The following is a 13,918-nucleotide window of genomic DNA, read 5'->3' on the forward strand; positions in this document are numbered from 1 at the left end:
CTGGGGTGCTGGGCAGACTACAGGAGAGATAGAATTAGGAGAAATACCTAATGTAGATGACAGGTTGATGGGTACATCAAACCACCATCTCACGTGTATACCTATGTAACAAACCTGCACGTTCTGCACATGTATCCCAGAACTTAAATTAAAAAAAAAAAAAAAAGCATTTCTATTTCTCCACAGCCTCACCAACATCTATTGTTTTCCGACTTTTTAATAATCACCATTCTGACTGGCATGAGATGGTATCTCATTGTAGTTTTGAGGTGCATTTCTCTGAAGACCAGAGATGACTAGTGATGATTAGCTTTTTTTCATGTTTCTTGGCCACATAAATGTCTTTTCTTTTCTTTTTTTTTTTTTTTTTGAGATGGAGTCTTGCTCTTGTTGCCCAGGCTGGAGTGCAATGGGGTGATCTCAGCTCACTGCAACCTCTCCGCTTCACAGGTTCAAGCTATTCTCCTGCCTCAGCCTCTCGAGTAGCTGGGATCACAGGCACTCACCACCACACCCAGCTAATTTTTGATTTTTTAGTAGAGATGGGGCTTCACCATAAATGTCTTCTTTTGACTGTCTGTTCATATCCTTCACCCACTTTTTGATGGGGTTGTTTGTTTTTTTCTTGTAAGTTTGTTTAAGTTCCTTGTAGATTCTGGATACTAGACCTTTATCAGATGGGTAGATTGCAAAAAATGAAAAACTTAGGTATAAATCCTTTTAAAATGCACAAGATCTACATGAATAAAACTACAAAACTCTAATGAAAGAAATACAAGAACTAAATAAATGGAGAGATGTTCCATGTTCATGAATAGGAAGAGTCAATATTGTCAAGATGTCAGTTCTTCCCAACTTGATCTGTAAATTGAATGCACCTTCAGGAAGTTGTTCTGTGGGTACTGACAAACTGATTCTAAAGTTTATGTGCAGAGGCAAAAGATCCATAATAATCAATACAATAATGAAAGAGAAGAGCAAAGTCAGAGGACTGACACTACTTGACTTCAATACTTTCTATAAAGTAACAATAATCAGGATAGCATGGTATTGGTAAAAGAATAAACAAATAGATCAATGTAACAGAATAGAAAGCCCAGTAGTAAACCCCACACAGATACATTCAATGAATTTTAACAAAGGAGCAATGGAAATACAATAGAGAAAAGATAGTCTTTTCAGCAAATGGTACTAGAGCAATGGGGCATCCACATGCAAAAAAAAAAAAAAAAAAAAGAAAGAAAGAAAGAAAGAAAGTGAATCTAGATACAAAGCTTATGCCCTTTATAAAAATTAACTCAAATTGGATCATAGATCCAAACAGAAAATACATAGAATTCTTAAAGATACAGTAGAGCAAAATCTAGATGACTATGAGTGTGGCAATGACTTTTTAAATACAACATCAAAGGCACAATCCATGAAAGATGTGATTTGATAAGCTGGACTTCATTAAAATTAAAAACTGCTACTCTATGAAAGACACTGCCAAGAGAATCAGAAGACAAGCAACAGACTGGGAAAAAATAATTGCAAAAGATAGTATTTTTCTATTTGATATTAAAATCTTTATCAATATTTTTCTATTTGATAAAGAACTATTATCAAAAATATACTAGGAACTCAACAATAAGAAAATGAACAATATGATTCAAAAATGGGCAAAAGACCTGAACAAACACTTCACCAAAGAAGAGACAAAGACGGTAAATAAACATATGAAAAGATGCTCCACATCATATATAATTAAGGAAATGCAAATTAAAATGAATACCAATACATACATATTAGAGTAGCCAAAATCCATCACACTGACAATGCCACCTGCTGGCAAGGATGTGGAGCAACAGGAACTCTCATTCATTGCTAGTAGGAATGCAAAATGACACAGCCACTTTGGAAGATAGTTTGGCAGTTCCCTGCAAAGCCAAACGTGCTCTTACCATATGATGCAGCAGTCACACTTGCTAGTATTTGCCCAAATGAATTGAAAACTTGTGTCCACACAGAAACCTGCACATACATGTTTATAACAGCTTTGTTCATAATTGCCAAAACTTGGAAGCAACCAAGATGTCCTTCAGTAAGTGCATGGATAAACAAACTGGTACATCTATACAATGGACTATTATTCAGTAATAAAAACAAATAAGCTTTGACTGTGGCTTTTGTTGCAGAAAAAAAGAAGAAAGAAAAAACGAGCTATGAAACTATTAAAAGACATACACGAAACTGAAATACCTAAGTTAAAGAAACCAATCTGAAAAGACCACTTACTATATGACTCCAACTATATGACATTCTGGAAAAGGCAAAACTATAGAGACAGTAAAATGTTCAGTGATTGCTGGGGTTGGGAAGTAGGGGTGGGGATGAAAAGGCAGAGCATAGAGGATGTTTAGGGCAATGAAACTGCTCTGTGTGTTACTATAGTTGCAGACACACGCCATTACACACTTGTCAAAACCCATTGAATGTACAACAGCAAGAATGGACCCTAATGTAAATTATAGACTTTGGGTGACAGTCACATGTCAATGTTGGTTTATTCATTGTAACAAACGTACCTCTCTAGTGAACGATGCTGCTGGTGGGGAAGGCTGTGCATTTGGGGCGGTGGGGCATGTAGGAACTCTCTGTACTTTCCACTGTACTTTGCTATTAACTTAAAACTGCTTTAAAACTAAAGTGTATTTTTTAAAAAAAGATTGAGCTGTTGATGTAAAACCAATGTCTACTTTCATGTCCAGGAATTTATCTTTTAAAACCCATATTGAATAACCTGGGTCATCAGGGGTGATCTTTTTCACTGGAAAAGGCTAATATACCACTTTCTGGCAGAAAATATTTCTTACCAAATTCTTTTCCAGAACGATTATCTTGGTGGGTGTTCCTGTAACAACAATACATAATAATAATAATAATATGCAGCAATATCTAGACACTCTAAAAATACAATAGAAAAAAATGTTAAGAAAATTATTTCTAAATTTGATCTAAGCCAAAATGTGGAGAAGCAATGGGGAAAAAAGTTGTTTCTAGATAATGAGATTAGAGGTAGTTTCTCATAACTTCTATACTGTTTTCAGTAGTTTTCAACTTCTATCATGGAGATATATATATACACACACACATATCATCAGATATATACATCATGTTTATATATATATAAATGAACAGTAAACAGATACCATTTTTAAAAGACACACATATATTTCATATATTTATGTAATATATACACATTCATATATAGATCATGTTACCACCATTATAGATATAAGGAAGGATAGTAAAAATAGTAAGAAGATTAAAATAAAATACACCAAAATGGAAACAGTAATTTAACTGTGGCTAGCTTTGTGTGATCAGACTAAGATATTTTTAGATCTACTTTTCTTTGTTTTCTAGATGTTTTACAATGAATCTGTATTTTTATATGGAAAAAATAAACCTGATTTTTATTAAACAAATACAAATTCAGTAACACTATCTTTAGAAGATTTTTAAAATAAACTTGGGCATGAAGAAATCATTATGACTATTGTGGTGAGCATTCTGAAAGATGAGCAGAAGCAGGGATAATGTGACATTTAGCTGATCTTTCAAGGGAAGCCAGACAAATGACACTTTTTAAAAAAGAAAATAGTAACTAACATTGAAACATGGTATTTCTAGTATGATTCAGAAGTGAAGTGTCAACTTCTTCTGTGGAAAACTCCAACATTACCAAACGTAAGAAGGCACATACTTCAACAACAGAAGTGAAAACTACCTTGATTCATTCATTTAACACTGCTTCAGAGTTTAATCCCCAAAAAAGTCTATTTTGAAAAACAAAAATTCTTACTCCTGTATACTATCCTTTGCAGTGAACTGGCCAAATAAGTGTATCCAATGTATGCTCAATATGGAGCATTCTGGAAACATTTTAATTTATGTCATCTCTAATCCTTACAACAATAGTGCAAAGAAAGGATTACCATCTTCTTTTTACAGATAGGAAAACTGACGCTCAAAGAGGTATAATATCTCTTTTAATAGCACACATCTAATATGTGGTGGAGGTAGGAGCTACACTTACATCTGTCAGACCTTAAAGTCTGTGTTCTTTCTGCCTCAGTCCAACAATTGGGATCTTTGCCATGACAACTCACCATTCATAGTGTGCTTTTCATGACGTTTTTGACTCAAACATTATCACTCAGCAAGACGCCTCAACTAATTTACAAAATGCGACTTGAAAAGCAGGTTGTAATTTCCAAAAGCACAAATCCAACCACAAAAGGTAAAGACTTGACCAGTAGAGCTTTACAGAAGGAAGTAATGTAGGTAGTAAGGACACTTCCAGAAATGCCCGGAATCAGAGAAATCGACATATCTCCTATTAGAAATTGTACTCATTTGGTAGCAAAATTTCTGTGTATTCATTTAAAATAATAGTCTTGTTTTAAACTCAACACACATTAAGAGGGTGACTTTGACATTTACTTTTTATTCTCTTTTGCCTTCTTGCTCCAAGAACAGATTTCCTCCAAATTCTAATTATTATTATAACTTACATAAGTGTACTGGATTTTATTTTTAAGGGTGAAACTACACATAAGTAGATTTGTCTGGATTATCAAAATCAGACCCTGAAGAAATTAGTTCCTAGAGGGCAGGGTTGAACCTTGCTTATCTCTATATCCCAGTTGTGTTAAGCAGAGTAACTGGCACAAATTAACAAATTATGCATTGAAGAATCATAAAACAGAAAGATTTTTAAAAGAAGTAAGTTTCAGATTCAGTGTAACCCTAAGAAGCTAGTGTACCACAGGATGGCATGCCCTCTGCGATCACAGTAGCAGCCTTCAGTCTTGGTCTGGGCTATAAGAACTGCTCCTTGAGACTTGGGTTTTTTTCCTAACACTGCCACTAACGGGTTAAGTCAGAAATCTTTCACTTCCCTGAGCTTTTGATCCTGGTTTCCAAATCAGCACAATGGGAAACTGAAGAGAAGGAAGGAGAAAAAGACAGAGGGTCAGAGATCCCTGCCACCTCTACAATGCCATAGTTTGGACACAGGCTTTGGGCAACCATGGTGCATGCACCAGTTCCAGCCTGTGGTCTCTTATTATACAGCTCATGAGCCGAGAATGATTTGTACGTTTTTACATGGTTCAAAGAATTCAAAAGAATAATAATATTTTGGGACATGTAAAAATTATATAAAATGCAATTTTTCAGTGCTCATAAAGTTACTTTGGAGCTCAGCCCCACTCCTTTATTATGTATTTATATGGTTGCTTTCACACCACCACAGCAGAGCTGAATAGCTGTGACACAGACCATATGGGCCGCCAAGCCTAAACTATTACTACCTAGACCTCTACAGTAAAAAGCATTGCTGACCTTTTACACAGACAACCAAGCAAGTGATCACCTGAGAAAATTAAAATGTACGTCTAGGACAAGGGGGCCTATGTCAACTAGGGGACTATCTTCCCCACTACTTATGCAAGAACATTCACCATTGGGAGAGCAGGCTATGTAGCTTGGCAGCACTGTGGCCACCTGTCCAAACCTCCCCTCACCTGTGCCCTTTAAGTGACCAGCATTTCTAGGCATCCATAGAGCCACAGGGAGCATTCTGATGGCTGGCCCCTCATCTTCCCTTCCTCCTTCTTGTTCACATTCTATTTTCTGAGTGGTTGTCAGAGGAACGCTGAATCCTGCTGTCGTTTTTTCAGACCCCAGGAGCCGTTTATGACAGTCTTGGCACCATGAAGCATTTCAAGCTCCTATCTCAGCACCACAGCTGCCTGCTCCTCGCTCAGTCAGGATGAGCTTGCCACAGTGCATTTGCCCTTTAATCTCTCTCCCTTCTTCCCTCCATTCTTCTCTCCCTCCCTCTCTCTCTCACTCTTTCTGTCACACGGGCATGTGCACACACACAAGTTCCCATTGGATAGAGGGAGAAACACTTTTTAGTTTCTTTCCAGGCCTAATAGAAAATTCATTTTTCACAAAAACAGAGCTTTTTTTTGTCCATTGTAAAAGTGTGGGCGTCCTTCCTTTTGGAGAGTAATGATGGTTTTCCACATGGCCTTCTCTGACCCATTGCTTGTTTGTGCATATGTGTGTGTGTGCACATGTGTATGTGCGTGTGTGTCTGTGCGTGTAAGTGTGTGTGTATGAGAGAGAGAGTGTGTGTGTGTGTATGTGTGTGTGTGTGTGTGTCAGGAAGGAAGGGAATGAAGGAGAGTGTGATAAGGAGAGAACACCTCAGAATACCCAGATAAAAGATATTATAGCAACACTATAAAGTTAATATATGGGATTCCCAAGTCAATCACCTTCAAGCTGGGGAGTCTGGAGTGTGAGGAGAGTGGGAGTTTTTCTCTAACAACGTATTCATTGTCTAAGACAATTTTAGGGTCAAAAATATCTTTGAATAAAGGTGCCTGGAAAAAAAGTACAGGAAGAGAATATAGCAAAATGTTAACAATGGTTGTCCTTGGGTGGGAGGGAGAAGAGGCAGGTTATGGGTGATCTGTTTCTTTTATTTCAACTATTCTACATTCCTCACTTTTAAATTTTTGATATTAAGCTGGAGAGAAAGGACATGAATATAGAGATGAACTCGCTGAATGTAGCAATGAATGCTAAGTTAGCCAAAGATGCATGGCTACCTTCCACATCCAATTATTTAAGGGCAAACCGAAAACTCCACTTTCAGAAATTTTTTTTAAAATGTGCTTTACAGTATTTCCCCTTTCAGCCTAAGGACTAAAAATTGAACACAATTGGATCTGCCCCATTGCCTCAAGGATTCTTAGACTAGTTCAGGATCCATTTTCTGGTCATCACTACTTTTTAGACAGGGAACAGGGCTAAATTCCTATTGACTTCTAAGTACATAGACCCACAGATTTGTTTGTCACAGTATCCTCTCTCTGGCTCTCTCTTGACTCTCTCTCTCTCTCTCCTCCCCCACATCACCCCAAAATCAGAATGCATATATAAAATTCTGATTAATTGAAACATGGAATGATTAAGATTTTAGTCTAAGATAAATATGTAGATTTCAGCTAAGATGTTTGGTTGAATAAATGCATATACCTTCACTCCATCATTAAACCACATTAGCATGAGATAATTACAAATAAATAAATAAACCAATAAAGATAAGAAGAAAAGAAAGATAATCCTTTCAGCATTTAGGAAACTGGAAAGTAGAATCTGTGAGTGGCACCTGACAGCAGACCCAGGGATGCTGAATCCCAAGCTAGCAGTAGGAAGGCAACCAGGATCCCCAAAAGTTCAAGAGTTGGCAATGTAATTTACCTCGGGAGGCAGGAGCAAACATAAGCATGAAAATAGGGTTGAATTATATTTAAGTAGTACGTAGATCCCAGATCCTCTCCCTAGACTGGATGACTGCATCCCACGGTGGCAGTAGGCTGGAGGTTTCCTCTCTACAGGGTACAATATGGTGTCTCTAGGCAGGTGCTCTCCAGACACGAAGTGCTTAAATGTACATACTGAATAGTGAGATCCTCTAGGTTTCCTACCACTTGGTTCCAATGAGGGTGGCAGACACTTGGTCAGAAGGTAAGATGATTCTTCTCTGGAGAGAATCTCTCCAGCCCAAGTGAAAAACTCAGACCCCGCAAGATCACCTTCCAAGAAAGCTTACAATCAGAGAGCTTCTATCAGCTTTTAGCTTTTCAGTGCTCCATTTCTTTTTTTAACAGAAACAGACAGCTAAGGGTCACCAGGCATCTGAGCAAAGCTTCTAACATGAATGGCAGAGACCAGAGCAAGCAGACAAATAAAAGCAGCCTGAATGGAAAGGGCTAAACTAGGAGATAAGACCTTCAGAAACCCATATGAGTGTTCTCAAAGAGATAAAAAGCAGTTACCATTTTCATGAAACAAGAACCCAATTTAAAGAATAAGAAAACTCTTACAAATTGAAAATATGACAGCGAAACTTGTTTAAAAAATTCTCATTAGAATGCTAAGATGACAAAGTTGAGTAGATGACCCTTATGTCCTCCAGAAATAGAGCTAAAAGAAAAATGTTGAAACACAGAAGAAAATTAAAAGAGGTTCAACACTAAAATGATCAGAATTCCAGAGATAGAAACAGAGACAGACAGAAAGAGAGAGAAATAAGAACAGACACATGCGCCAAAAAAGGGAGAGACATAAACCCTAACACAGTAATAGCTGGAGACTTCAACACCCCCCTTTCAGCACTGGACAGATCTTCCAGACAGAAAATCAACAGAGAAACATCAAATTTAATCTGCACTATAGACCAAATGGAACTAATAGATATTCAAGGAACATTTCATCCAATGGCTACAGAATACACATTCTTCTACTCAGCACATGGATCATTCTCAAGGATAGAAGATATGTTAGGTCACAAAGCAAATGCAATCACATTTGAAATCAGGACTAAGAAATTCATTCAAAACCATAAAATTACATGGAGATTGAATAACTTGCTCCTGAATGACTCCTGGGTAAATAATGAAATTAAGGCAGGAATCAAGAAGTTCTTTGGAACTAATTAAAACAAAGATACAACTTACCAGAGTTTCCAGGATGCAGCTAGTGAAGCAGTGTTAAGAGAGAAATTTATAGTACTAAATGACTACATCAAAAAGTGAGATCTCAAGTTAACAACCCAAATATTACAACTAAAAGAACTAGAAATCCAAGAGCAAAAAAAACCCTCAAAGCTAACGTGGGAATGGGGAGAGAGGGTATCTTTGTCTTATGCCAGTTTTCAAGGGGAATGCTTGCAGCTTTTGTCCATTCAGTATGATGTTGGCTGTGGGTTTGTCACTTATGGCTCTCATTATTTTGAGGTATGTTCCTTCAATACCTAGTTTATTGAGAGTTTTTAACATGAATGGATATTGAATTTTATCAAAAGCCTTTTCTGTATCCATTAAGATAATCATGTGGATTTTTTCTTTAGTTCTGTTTATGTGATGAATCACATTTATTGATTTGCATATGTTGAACTAACCTTGCATCCCAAGGAGGGTAGATGTGACCCAGAATTTATCGATTTCTTTTAGATTCTCTAGTTTACGTGCATAGAGTTCTTCATAATATTCTCTGATGGTTGTTTGTATTTTTGTGGGGTCAGTGATAATATTGCCCTTATTGTTTCTGATTGTGTTTATTTGAATCTTCTCTCTTTCTCCTTTATTAGTCTAGCTACAAGTCTATCTATTTTTTTTTAACCAATAATATTTTAATAGACCAGTTACTAGGAAGTAAATAAATTTTTAAAAACCTTCAATGAGCAATCTCCAAAAACAGTCATGATTTTGTTTGGGTTCTTGAAAATTTTTAAGAAATAGATTATGAGTTTTATTAATTTTTTCAGAAAACCAGTTTTTAAAAAATTCGTATGGAACCAAAAAGGAGCCCAAACAGCCAAGGCAATCCTAAGCAAAAACAACAAAGCTGGAAGTGTCATGCTACCAGACTTCAAACTATACTACAGGGCTACAGTAACCAAAACAGCATGGTACTGGTACACAAACAAACACATAGACTAATGTAACAGAATAGAGGACCCAGAAATAAGACCACACATCTACAGCTATCTTAAAGACTTAAATGTAAAACCCAAAGACATATATGCAACCAACGATCAAATGAAAAAAGCTCAGCATCACTGATCATTACAGAAATGCAAATCAAAACCACAATGAGATACCATCTCACACCAGTCAGAATCTTTGGCAAACTTGACAAAAACAAGCAACAGGGAAAGGAGTCTCCCTATTCAGTAAATGGTGCTGGAATAACTAGCTAGCCATATGCAAAAGATTGAAACTAGACCCCTTCCTTACACCACAGACAAAAAATTAACTTAAGGTAGATTAAAGGTTTAAAACTATAAAACTATAGAAACCCTGGAAGACACCTGAGGCAATGCCATTCTGGACATAAGCACAGGCAAAGATTTCATGATGAAGATGCCGAAAGCAATGGCAACAAAAGCAAAAGTTGATGAATGGGGTCAAGTGAAACTAAAAATCTTCTGCAGAGCAAAAGAGACTATCAACAGAGTAAACAGACAACCTACAGCATGGGAGAAAATTTTTGCAAACTATGTATCCCACAAAGGTCTACTATCCACCATCTATAAGGAACTTAAACAAATTTATAAGAGGAAAACAAACAACCCTAAACATAACCATAAAAAGTGGGCAAAGGACATGAACAGACACTTTTCAAAAGAAGACATATATGCAACCAACAATCATGTGAAAAAAGCTCAATATCACTGATCATTACAGAAATGCAAATCAAAACCACAATGAAATACCTTCTCACACCAGTCAGAATGACTATTATTAAAAAGTCAAAAACAACACATGCTGGCGAGGTTGTGGAGAAAAAAGAACACTTATACACTGTGTTTGGGAGTGCAAATTAGTTCTGCCATTATGAAAGACAGTGTGGTGATTCCTTAAAGACCTAAAGAGAGAAACACCATTTGACTCAGCAAACCCAGTAATGGATTACTGGGTATATACCCAAAGGAATATAAATCATTCTGTTATAAAGACATGTGCACACATACGTTCATTGTAGTGCTATTCACAAAAGCAAAGATGTGGAGTCAACCTAAATACCCATCAATGGTAGACTGGATAAAGAAAATGTGGTACCTGTACACCAAGGAATACTATGTAGCCATAAAAAAGAATGAGATCATGTCCTTTTCAGGGACATGGATGGAGCTGGAGGCTATTATCCTTAGCAAACTAATGCAGGAACAAAAAATCCAAATAACAATTTTTCTCACTTATAAGTGAGAGCCAAATGATGAGAACACAGGGACACATGGCAGGTGGGGGAACAACACACACTGGGGACTTTCAGAGAGTGGAGACTGGGAGGAGGAAGAGGATCAGGAAAAACAACTAATGGGCACTAGGCTTAATATCTGAGTAATGCAATAATCTGTACAACAGAATCCCATGACGAAGGTTTACCCAAATAACAAACCTGCACTTGTACCCCTGAACTTAAATAAAAGTTAAAAAGAAAGAAAGAAGAAAGAAAGAAAGAAAGAAAATGTCTCAAGGTGAACAACATAACTTCCTGGGTTGAAACACATGAAAACAAACCCACATCAAGGCAGATCATCTTGAAAATTTGGAATACATAACAAAGAAAGAAAACTCCCCAAAGTTTTCAGAAAAGTTTTTTAAAAAACAGTATTTACAAAGAATCAAAAATTAGATTGATTTTAGGCTTCTCAACAGCACTACCAGAAGCCAGAAAATAATGGAGTAATATCTTCAAAATTTGAAACAGAAATTATTTCCAATCTAAAATTTTATGCCCAACCAGTCATGTAAGTGTAATAAGGAATAACGTCATGTTTCAGAACAATTTGCTTCGGTGTATCCTTGCTTGAATAAGTTATTGGAGGATACAGTGCACCAAAAGAGAGCTTCAGGCCTTGGAGTAGTACAAAACAACAGAATGGGTTTGGATCCATATTTATAAGGCAGCAGCATTCCAGAGTCAGGGAGCACTGGGGGAGAAGCCCTCTCCAGTACCCCTGGAGCTCACACCTCTCATTCCCACATTCCTATCTCCCATTGCTGCCCATGAATTCTGATCACGTATTCCTTTGATAGAGGCATTTCTGTCACTGATTAGCTATAGTCAAGTGGCTCTTCCTGGGGCTACAGGAGATAATCTATTGCTTTTCATTAAATGTCAATTTGATTAGCTTAGTTGTGAAGTCAACACTATGCTGTCAGCTCTGGGCTCTGAGGAAGATGTCTACTTATAAACTAGTTAAAGAACGTGGCCCTCCTACCTCTGAGTTGTGTGATTCTGGGCAAGCTACTTAGCCTTTCTCTCATCTGTGAAAGGGAAATACAGTATCAGAAAGCTGTCAGGAAGCTGAAACAAAATAACAAACATAAAGTTCTTATCTTGGGCTCCACACACAGGAAGTGTTGAATATATAACAGTTCCTTTTTCTCCAAGGCCAGACCACGTAGAGGACCCTAAGACAGCCGCAGCCTTGGTCAGCAGGACAAACACGAGGTTTAAATTGCACCATTAAAGCCGTGGCCAAATGGCTGCTCTGCCTCTGGGTCACTCACCGCCACAAGGCTTTACCACTTCCCATCCTGGATAGGAAATGGGCTTTTTGTTGGTTGTTTTTTTTTTTGTTTTTTTTTTTTTAAGAGATGGAGTCACCCAGGCTGGAGTGCAGTAGCATGATCATGGCTCACTGCAGCCTCAAACTCCTGAGCTCAAGTGACCCTCCTGTCTTGGCCTCGTGAGAGCAGCTAGGACAACAGGCCAACAGGTGTGCACCCCACACCTGGCTCATTGTTATTTTATTTTATTTTATTTTATTTTTAGAGATGAGGGCTTGCTATGTTGCTCACACTGGTCTCAAACTCCTGGCCTCAAGCAATCCTCCCATATTAGCCTTCTAAATTGCTGGGATTACAGGCGTGAGTCACTGCGCCTAGCAAGTGTTCTAAACGCAGTTTCCAGCCTGCTCTTCAGAAGGACAAGAAGCAAAGAGATCCTCCTTGAAATATAGAAAATAAAAGCATTCCACTATTTAGTAGGGGCAGAGTTCATGACCAGCCACAACTAGTTATTCAACTGTAATCTAGAAGTCCCATTGATACAGGAGTTAAAAAGGAAATATTTAGGCAGATAGTGAGGGTAAGGAAGTCCTTGGTAAGGTTTTCCTTTTAATAAAAAGCAGCCCCCAAATCATTTCTTTTCTAGCAAAGAGCAGCCTGTAAAATCGAGCTGCAGACATAGATAAGCAAGCTGGAAGCTTACACGGGTGAATGCCTGCAGGTGTGACAATAGAAGAAGGCTACCTGGGGGCTAGGTATGTTCAACATGACGGCTCCATCTTCGCCTTTTCTTTTTCTTTCTTTTTTTTGTGAGACAAGAGTCTCGCTCTGTCACCAGGCTGGTGTACAGTGGTGTTATCTCGGCTCACTGCAATCTCTGCCTCCCGAGTTCAAATGATTCACCTGCCTCAGCCTCCAAGTAGCTGTGAGTACAGGCGCCTGCCACCATGCCCAGCTAATGTTTTTATATTTAAGTAGAAATGGGGATTCACCATGTTGGCCACAACGGTTTATCAACTCCACATACAGTAAGGAGCAGACAACATGGCACTGGCCAAGTAGAAAACCATTTGCATAATAAGATTAGGGTGGGGTGGCCAGCTTCTTCAAGTGCTGTGTAAACGTCTCACCTGGTCCAACCGATCTTTGGGCCCTAGGTAAATCAGACACTGTCTCCTCAAGCCAGTCTATAATACCTGTGCACTTCACCACAAAACCAGAAGACTCACTCAGGAGCCCCTGTCTCTCTGCAGGAGATAGAGCTGTTCTCTTTTCTCTTTCTTTTGCATATTAAACCTCCACTCTTAAGCTCACTCCATGTGTGTCCATGTCCTTGATTTCCTTGGCATGAGGCAACGCACTTCGGGTATTACCCAGACGAATGATGCCGCTTCATCATGGTTCTGCTTTTTTTAGGCTGTGGGACAAACGGCCCCTTTGCTCTACAACCCTACCTCGGCCTTGCTCAGGTCTCCTTCCAGCTGAATCACAGAGCCAAATAAAGCCCCCCAGGTTAAGTCTTCTTTTAAAGGGGCAGCCACTCCAAAGAAGGCAGCACGATCAGTTTCAGCTGGCCCGGGGGTGCTACCAGGGTACTTTGCGCTCAGCCACTCTCAGTTCAAAGGCTCACCAAGTGCAGCAACAGAACACAGGCTCATCTAGTTTTAAAAAAAGTGGGAGGAAAAGTGCAGTTTTAATTCTTATTTCCCAGGCAGAGGGGAGGTTAAAAAAAGCCAATTTCTGTCTGGGCGCGGTGGTTCACGCCTGTA

General features: G+C 38.3%; 1 long non-coding RNA gene across 2 annotated transcripts in view; it reads right to left on the bottom strand.

Moving 5' to 3' along the window:
- The window catches only part of LOC117070185, a 99,504-nt gene extending 95,155 nt beyond the window's left edge, over positions 1-4,349 (bottom strand). For both annotated transcript variants that reach the window (XR_004431822.1, XR_004431821.1), the window contains exon 1: positions 4,155-4,349. This is a non-coding gene — a long non-coding RNA (uncharacterized LOC117070185). The remainder of the gene's footprint in view (positions 1-4,154) is intronic.
- Between the last annotated feature and the right edge of the window lie 9,569 nt (positions 4,350-13,918).

This window comes from Trachypithecus francoisi, unplaced genomic scaffold (genome assembly GCF_009764315.1).
Source record: "Trachypithecus francoisi isolate TF-2019V2 unplaced genomic scaffold, Tfra_2.0 Lachesis_group3, whole genome shotgun sequence".
NCBI classification, from domain to species: Eukaryota; Metazoa; Chordata; class Mammalia; order Primates; family Cercopithecidae; genus Trachypithecus; species Trachypithecus francoisi.